Here is a 10,084-nt window from a genome sequence, read left to right as displayed (position 1 = left end):
TCAGTACTGAGCGATTAGAATGCTTGAACGTAACCAAATTAACGGATCTAAGGCATAAATAAATTGTGTGAAGAGTAGGCTTTCAGAATACAATGTCTCGACAAAAGGAAAAATGAATGGATTTTAATACTTAAAAATCGCCAGGAATTTCTTGAATTGGAACTCAGACATATTTCATGCAGAGTTTAGTTCCATTTCTTGAAGTGCCTAAAGTAGAACGTTTCAATGCGGGAACTTGGATGAACTAAGTGTTGGGAGAATGTTTATTACTTACGTAGATCGTTATAGTCTTATAACACATAGAAAAAACCATACAGGTTGAATGTCATGTAACTCTGCGCTTCATATATCTCGACACTCCAGTCGCGTTGTAGATATCAGGTAATTGTAACCACCGGTATAAGTACATTTGTAAGGAGGATAGGGCAGTCTCTTGTCCTCAGGACATGGAATTGTCCTCGAAGGCGGATGAACTAGGGAAGTCAACGGCATAAGGACGCAAAAGGTGTTGGGAAACCACTGCATTAAAATTCAAAATGGATTTCCCTAGTAGGATAATCATGGCTCAATGGCTGAGTCCAATGCAATAACTTCAGTATCTTGGCAATATGAGAATCGGAGAAAGATATCAGCTGCTTTAAAGTATTTTTCATGTAGAAGTTGAAGGGAGAACAGGCGTCGGCAGAAGACGAATATCATGGTTGAACCTTGCATCATGGTTCATGAAATCCTCTACAGAACAGCAGTTGATAAAATTATGATTGCCAAAATCTGGAAGGGAGAGGTATCTCGAGAAGAAAAGTAGTTAATATCGACCATCATGATTGGTTAGGTTGAGTATATTGCAGAAATTAACGATTAATTACTAAATACAAAGTTATCAATCAACGTTTCTCTTAATTCAATAAAACTGGTACTAGTGCTTGATGAATCGTTAAATAAATAAGCCTAATCATTCTGGAATGCTGTGCACTTCATTTTTTAATTTATTCCGATGGCAGGTATGGATGCATATTCTGACTCCAGTGCAACGAGATTACGCGCATATATCGGTATGTTAGAAGTTGTTGGGAAACTAATAATTATTTTCGGCGTTACATTCATGTCTGCTTTGAATCAAGCGAAATGAATGAATTCGCAACGGACATGAAGCGTAGCGTCTTGCTATTCCTTTGTGATAATTTAAATGAATATGAAATAGTGTCTTTGGTAAGTAACATTAAGGTGACACTCCACTAAAAGTGACAACTTTTTTCCTAACCATTGTATCAACTAAATTTTCAGAGCACGTTTACTATCTGAAGGACTAACAAAATACGACTTATGAACTTCCAAATGTTTTTTACTTTTGTTTTTATATTTTTTTCTATTCCTTCTGGAAATTTTTCAAACCCAAGTTTTAGTAGAACAACTCAGTTTTTAAGCTTCGTGCTTTTGGTTACGTTCACAAGATATAGAGAAGTATTTCTGTGCCTTTATTTTATGGAATATCTCATTTATTCACTTTGATTTTTGATTTTTTTTTTAATTTTAAAAATGTTGTTCCATAATAATCAGTAAAAAATATTAATAAACATAAACCAGCAGCATTTCTTACAAAACGCGTAGAAATATGCAGCTATCTGATAAATACTTGCAGTAAAAATTTTATCCAGATTGATCAATATTTCGCATGAAAAAGTTAGTGTTGAATCAAGAAAAATAAACTTACGAAAAAATGGATTAGAAAGTAAAATGAATATGTATGTAAATTAAAATTCTCCTCTGCTACATTCATCTAGTAACTTTCTAGAGTCAACTTTACAATAAAAATTTACTAGATTTTTAATCAGAAATTTGTAAAAGAAATTTTTATGAAATAATAATTTTGAAATCTCTTTAAATGCCATACCCCCTTACAGCCTAAATTAAAAAACAAAAATATTTTTAAACATATTGTAATCGAAATTGAACTAAATCCATTTGGGATATGAAAATAAACATTCCAGAGAAGTGAAATAACCAATAAAAATATTTCTGAAAATTTTCACGATTTTCAGTGGAGTCCCCCCATAAGTTAGTTGTGAGAAAATGTGGTTGAAAATATAAGGTGGGCCAGTCAAACGGAAAGATTTGATGGGGTATACTGTTCATATAGAGAGGGTGAGAATGAATATAACAATCTCTTCTCCACCTACTTACTTTACAATTTATGACTCCTTAGGCGGTAACGTCACTATCTCTGCGTTCCCTAGTAACCAAGTTGTTTCTCTCTACCATGTTTTGTTAAATGGTGCTCATTGTTACTGTAAACTGCAATTAATTGATTTCAATGGTCATGAGAAACCTCTCCATGCCCAAAAGGTAACGGTATGGTGCGCGGTTTCATCAACTGGAATAATCGGCCCATTCTTTTTTTGAGAATGAGGCCAGAAATTCAGTGACTGTTAATTCAGTGCAATATGTTGAAATGATACAGGACTTTTTTACACCACAACTCGCCCATTTTCCACTGAATGAAAACACACTCTTTCAACAGGACGGAGCAACAAGCCACAAGGCAAGAATTTTGATGGATGCTGTGAATGTTTTGTTCCCGGGCCGCGTCATTTCTCGGAAAGCGGATAACGCTTGACCGCCTAGGTCACCTGTTTTAACGGTATGTGATTTCTTCCTATGGGGACAACTCAAAACGAAGGTGTTTGGGGGCAATCCACTCAGAACAATTCCAGCCCTAAACAACGTATACGAGAAGATGTCACTGCGATACCTGTCAATATGCTGATAGCTGACGTAATTTTTAAGAAACATTTTTTTTTCTTGTTGTATACCTAATGGTTATTCATGTACTTGTCATTTCTGCTCGTTAAACAAAATAGTAACTTTTCATTCTTTTTCTGCGCCTTGAAATCTTTCCGTTTGACTGGCCTACCTTGTACTTAAGATTCCGTAAATTCCGTGAAATCTTTCATTTCAATTTTAGTGTGTGGTGTGGTTAAAAGATGTATCCCTTTGCCACTAAAATTTTAATGTTTTAGCTTGCTCTGGATGCACTTAACTCATGTTCTTAGAAATGTCACTTGTACTCCTTTGTCTCTGGCCCCCTCATTTACGTCTGGAATACACACGTCACTGACTTGTCGGCTCATACATATTTAATGCCTAGTGCCAAAATCAGTGGTAGATCCAGGATACCCTAGACAAATCTATTTCCTCCCTGGATCCGCCTATGGTCTAAACCAAAGACAAGAAATAAGCAATAATATAATAATAATAATAATAATAATAATAATAATAATAATAATAATAATAATAATAATAATAATTAGAGACGAGAATTCCAAGCAAATGCATGTTTTATAGGAACATAGGACATAGCTCAAACTTAGTACTTACCCATTTCATTACTTTCCGGTTCCAAATATGTGTACTTTTCCCGTGCATATTTGCATGTTTTCGACTTTTTAGGGATAAAAACATGCATAATGCATATGTAGGTAACTTTTAGCTTAATAATGCATATAATATACATTACATTCAGTTTAAATGCATGTTTTAATGGTTTTGTGTGGACACCTCAGTTTCTCGATTTTATGTCCCATATTTTAGCTTCAGGAATCAGGATTGAAGAAGAAAAAGAAAAAACTAAATAACAGAAAAATTAAATTAAATGTTAAGATTTTCACAATAAGGTGTTAGAGGACCTTTCCCTGGACGGAAGTCCACTTTTACAACACTTTACCGACGACCCTCTATACACTGCGTGTCATAAATTTATTACGTTGGATATTTTGAGAATAGTAAGTAGAAAGGAAATATAGAGGGTTCAAGGAAATTGCCGACAAATAATTTAGGTTAAAAGCATCCTCTTTCAGGGAGGTTGTAAATTCTCTTCCTTTTCTAGTACTAGTAGCAATTTAGATTCTTCTAAAATTGGAATCATCGTTAAACTGTGTTTACAGTGCGTGAATATCGTAAGTTGTTAATGTGCTTGTTTATTCTGTTTGCGCGGGTTAATGTGGTTCTAATATGTTTCCAATTTAAAGATTCCAAAAGTGTACTCTTTGCACAGTGGATTACTGTAAAGGAAAATATTTTATTAGTTAAGATGAGGATGTCGTATTTTGCGACTTTTGGAGTAAAGAGTTAAGCAATGCTGTTCTGTTTCCGAATATTTTATATGACAATTGTTCTTTGTAAAAAAATTACAAAACTTGTTTAAAATAATTATTAAATTACGATGTCCGTTTTTAAATCGTATCTAGGCAACCGTAAGGTCTATTACAATTTCAGATGAAATGTACTAAATAATTTCTAGTCGACCAGCATGTCGCATCTGTTTCACATATTGCAAGAATGCAACAAAAGAAAGAATCTTCAAAGAATTTCATAGATCCCTCAATTATGCCCGTGGGAAAGTGGATGTAGCGGCGAAAAACAAATTGGACAGAGTCATAAATGCTAACCCGGACTGCGAATTCTTTTGTTCAGTGAAGAAGGTTAGTTGTGGCGAAAACTTGAATGAAGAATTTGACCTGACACTGTCACAAATATGTTCATTCAAGTTTAAATCCGTAACTTCTTGCAATATGGAGAAGTCATTCTCTGCCTACAAAAACATATTGACTGACAAGTGCAGGAACCTCACAGAAACCAATTTAAAAATGTTGTTAGGTTTTTAACTGTGCAAAAAAGTTAAGTGAAATAAGACATTCAAAACAAAAATAAAAGTGCATATTTTAATGTATTTTTCGCTTGATCGTGCATATTTCATTGTTTGATAATGCATGAATGCATGCATATTTTGGGATTTTATAGTGCATGAAATTCTCGTCTCTAATAATAATAATAATAATAATAATAATAATAATAATAATAATAATAATAATAATAATAGTCACTCACCAAAATTTATACAACTGGAGCACTTGAGCACTTTTGTTGACCAGGTTAATATGCGCGATAGATAAAACCCATTCGCCGATTCTTCTGACTTGAAAATAAATCCATCATTTTTTTGTTGAAGTTGTCTAGTTTGCAAACTAAACTCCTCAGATTCATCGTGCCCTCTTAGTGCTAAATCTAGTGCCCCACAAAATTGTATGCACTTTATTATTAAATTTAACACATATCTGTTTTTATCAACTTGCTCATTGTGTTTTGCAATCGCGGGTCTGTAGTGTGAATTTAACTGATTTTCAGTGTTCGCTTTACTCAGCATAGACAAACTGAAGACGTTATTCATATTAACCTTTGACTTATGATGTGTTTTTATTTTATCCCATAAATGTACTAAATCTGTAACACCCGCTTTTGACCAGCTAAGTTCACCTCCGAACAGAACACACGGGAAACATAAGAACGCATTTTTCACATCACACCCACACAACCAGTTGTTTTTTAAATAAATATCTGCGTTGAATTTGCGAGATCTGTTAACTTTATCACTTTGCTGCTTTTGATGAATATTTAAGTGCGGTGTAGGTCTGCCTAATTCTTTAACACGAAGTTTGTTTTCATATGTTAATGTTAAAAACGGAGATTTCAATAAAGCGCCAACCGAATTCATTTTTTCACAGTACACAACACGATAACACGACCACTATTACGATGACAACCTCACGACTTAACACGTTCACACTACAATTGGTACTGTTGGTAGAAATAATAAAGTCAAAACTTTCTCAAGCCAAGTTTTCAAGAAACCGGGAGAGATTTTATTATCTTATTGTTGTAGTCTTCGCTCTAAGAAACTTGTTCCGACAAATTGGAAGGACAGACAGAGCGAGAGGTAGTAAAAGATTGGCGTAGTAAATGGGGATGTATACATTTTTACAAGCATTTCAAAAGCCAGCGGCAATTTGTGCCTGGCACATTTTAGATCATGCTTTAGATGCTGAAAAAGACGAGCGAACATGAAAATTGCACGCGCATCCCATTATATTTCTTATGGGATATAGTGCCTGGCACAGATCCATCCTCCAAACACCGGTTACAACGTGTTTCGCTGCAAAGATCATATTGACGGTAGAGTTTGTGTAAGCGTAACTTCTTTCTCTCAGGTTTTGAGCGGAAAATATGAATTCTCCTTTTCCTTCTGTATTCTGGTAGTGCCATGGCACAAAGGCACTGCAAGTCAGCATGCAACACATTGTTACGGACATACCATGAGGCTCCAGTGATCAGCCTCAAGTAGCGGTTCTGCAATACTTGGGAATTCTTTTTATTTTCTCTTTCTCACTTTCTTTCATTTTATTTTTCTTTGTTTGTTTGTTCCACTGTTTATTGGTTCGCTTTTTCGTTCGTTGCTTTCTTTTCTTTTTAAATATTCTAGTTTTGTCAGGATTCTGTCTTCGTGCTTTGTCGAGCAATGCGACTGTACACTATAGACAGATATGTGACCGGACGGTAAACCAGAAACGTGAGTTTAGCACTTCCGTCAATATTTCGAGGCCGAATCATTTCACCGTGGCAATGAGATGGTGATAACTACTTATTAGGAATAAGGCAATGGACCGACTGTCTTACTCCTAAGGGCGGAAGTGCATGAAGAATCTGATCTTTGCCTTCGTTCCGGCATTTTCCTTCGCATGGGTCATAGTATACATTTCCTGAACAAACAATATTTATCTGGTGTCCTTTTACTGTGTTGCTACGAGTTTCAAGTCTCCACGTAATCTTAATCTACAGCTCTCATCACAGTACAGTAAATATATAAGCCTAACTATCCATACCCGTGCGCTTCGCTACACTTGTTAGAAATAAATGTAAACTAATTACATAATTTAAATAGGACATTTAATCCAGAGGACATTCGTGTTTGTTAGAAGGATAAATTGTTTAACATGTTACTTAATTTAAATTCTATTTAAATAATTAAAATACGATAATTTTTGGTCCAGAGAGCACTCATTTTGTGCAAGGATAATTTCTTTAATATGTTTCTTAATTGTTGTTATATGCAAATAATTAAAATATGGTCATTTGGTTCAGGGAACATCCGTTTTTGGTGCAAGGATAATTCGTTTAACATTTTTCTAAATCAGTCTTGAATGCATCAATAATAAATCACTGCAAATTAATGTAAATATAGAGTGGATTGTATACGAAGATAATTTTTTATGTTGGCCTCGCTGTGCATCTTTTTTCTTACTTCAGTTTATTTATAAACGCTTTAACATCTGTTGTGTCATGTCGCGTGTTTAGAATGTGTGGGTATACTATTAGGCCTTTTTACTCTTGTTGAGTTCCTGTTTCTGTTGTATGCTGTAGATGACTTGTGCTCATGTAACTAATAACAGATTTTGATTAATGGTTTTGGTATTGGTATAGATTGAGGCGTTGATGAGTCATGGCATGTAAATTTCCAATCTGGCATTTGGAATCCATGAAAACCCCCAGTCAGTTTAGTCGGCCATGGAGTTTGAACCCGGGACCTCCCGAATGCAAGTCTCAAACGCTACCGTGCGAGCCAACTCGTTCGGTTGTGAATCATTGTTCATGTAAATTTAGAAAAATTTAAATGAATGTGGTACATAAATATTCCTTTAAGAAAACAGGAAATGAATAGGGGTAAATTATGGGCGCAGAAATTCCATTTCGTTATACTCTGTAAAATGACTCAGATCCAATGAGCTCGAAGGTAAAATTCTAATTTTTACTCCATATGAGCTCAATTTTTTGTCCAGGGAAAATTCTCTTCTTTACAACAAAACTCTTAAAAATGCTATTATGTTCAGTGGAAAAATGAAACTGAATTGTATAAAATTAGGGTATTTTAAGTGGCCCAAATGAAGTTTAAATTATCAAGTAATACAACATTGCCACAGAATATTAAGTTTTCTGTGTGTAAGAATCTATTTTATTCTTACCTGTGTCCTCGATTCTCTCAGGAGTTACTGTAATGGCATATAGCATTACGTCCATCTACAGAAACTACACTTTCAAATGGTGAAATAATTATCCAAATCGGATAAGTAGCTTCTGAGATTACTTCATACAAACATTCCCTGTATATTAATACCAAGGTCCGTCGATAACAGCTAATCGTCGGCGACATCTAGAGATCTTGGAGACAAGCAAGGTCGCTAGATGTCGCTGTCGAACAGCTCTTAGTGAGGTCCTCAGTTGCTGTTGTCGAGCAGAACGTTCTCCGAAAGTTATCAAAATATCTGTTTTGGAAACTTATTTTACGAAATATATAAATTTAAACACAAATTCCTTCTACGACCCAACCATAGTGCAATGTAAACAAATCTAAGAGTTGGCGCAGATATGGCAGCATGCGAAGACCTGACTCATCGACGGATCTAGGAGACAAGTTGCATGCAGCGCTCCTTGCGGCTGAACCTGTAGAAGAACCCGGAATATATACGAGTGGTTTATTATACACTGTAACAACCAACGAGCCTGTGCTCGTTGGTAACAACCTCCTGAATTTACAGGTTGCCGAAAAAGACAAGGTAAACAAAAATACAATAACTTAGAATTTAAGCATACAATGAAAATATTGAAAAAAAAAAAAGGACTATATTAACAAGAAATTAGAGATCAAAATAACATTTCAGTGTTACCTCTAGAAATTATTACATAAATGATTTTTTAATATATGTAAGGACCCTGCAATTGCTAGGATAAAAATGTTTTTAATTTTGTTAATGTGTAGTCCCAGAACTTTCCAAATTTCCGCAAAGTAGCGTGGTATAATGCCGCGTGCTTCCACCATCAATCCAAACAGCTCTACCTCGGTTAGCTTGTATTTGGCTTTATACTAATCCAAACTAGGCTCATAAATGCCCTTTTTTCTCGTTCTTCACTTCCTCAGGTAGACCTCTATGATGTTCAAATCTGACAGTAGGTTCGAGAATGTATCCTTTGGAATACGGGGATAAATACACAGAAAGCAGAGTGCAATCACAGTCTACTATATACAGTCGCGAAGCTTGAGATGTTTTTTTGCAACTCTCGTGATAAAGCGCTCCAAGCGGTTAGCAACTAGAAACAATAGACTGTCCATGATCGACTTTGGACTGTGTCGTATTTCTATCGAGTGCTAGCTCGTTGCGTATTTCACATTGATGCTTGTGAAATGTTCGTTATTGGTTGTAATGAAAATGTTAAATGGCTAAAAGATAATAATTTGAATAATAATATGGGACAAGGAGGAGACGTTTGTAGTGCTATAAATTGTAGCAACAGTAAGAGAAAGAGCCCAGAGTTATCCTTTTTCTGATTTCCGAAAGATTCAGAAAGGTTCCTGGGTTTCCACAAGAATGCTGTGCAGAAACAAAACTCTTAATTTTGAAGTTCTTTGTGACTGTTAGAATACATTATATCCTTAAATTTCACAATGAAATATTTCAGTCTAACCGAAAGGACATTAGATACCGGTTAAAGTTCTGTCACTTAGGCTGCTAAATTTCCAGAGAAATAAAGGTTAGGTGTACTTTTTTTTTCAGAGGATATATTTTTAATTGTAGCTATTAATTTTGTTATTATTTTTATGTGTTATTTTACTAAAGACGTAGAAAAATTAAGTTTGTTTTAATGAAATTTATTGATCACGTTTTATTTTCAATTCTGGTGGGATTATTATTGCTTAGGCCTACTTTTTTTTCAAAAGACCTGTTTTTAATTATAGCTGTTAATTTTGTTGTTATTTTTATTTGTTGCTTTACTAGAGACGTAGAAAAAGTATGTTACAATAAAATTTATTGATCACGTTTTATTTCCAATTCTGGTGTGATTATTGCTTAACCTCATCCCACTTTGTTAACTACGTAAGCTACACTACAAGTACCGGTACACGTAAGTTACTCCATTAATTCATATTTCCATTATTATTGTTGTAAAGGGAAATGCAAATTAATATTTATTGGTTTCAAAGTTAATTATCGCTATAATCTTGAATGAGTGAAGCTATTATAGTAAATTTCAGTTCGTTTTGCACAAAAAAATTATATTAACTTATTTCTTGCAGGTATCTTCGAGTTTATGGTGGAATTTAATATACTTAATTAAAATAATAAATTAACTTTATGCATTTAATATTTCAATAATGGAAGGAAGGTGTTAATTTTTCCAAAAGAACACGACAACGAAAGTG

This window comes from Periplaneta americana, chromosome 10, assembly GCF_040183065.1.
Source record: "Periplaneta americana isolate PAMFEO1 chromosome 10, P.americana_PAMFEO1_priV1, whole genome shotgun sequence".
NCBI lineage: Eukaryota > Metazoa > Arthropoda > Insecta > Blattodea > Blattidae > Periplaneta > Periplaneta americana.
The sequence above is the reverse complement of the archived record's forward strand: the minus strand, read 5'-3'. Positions refer to the sequence as shown.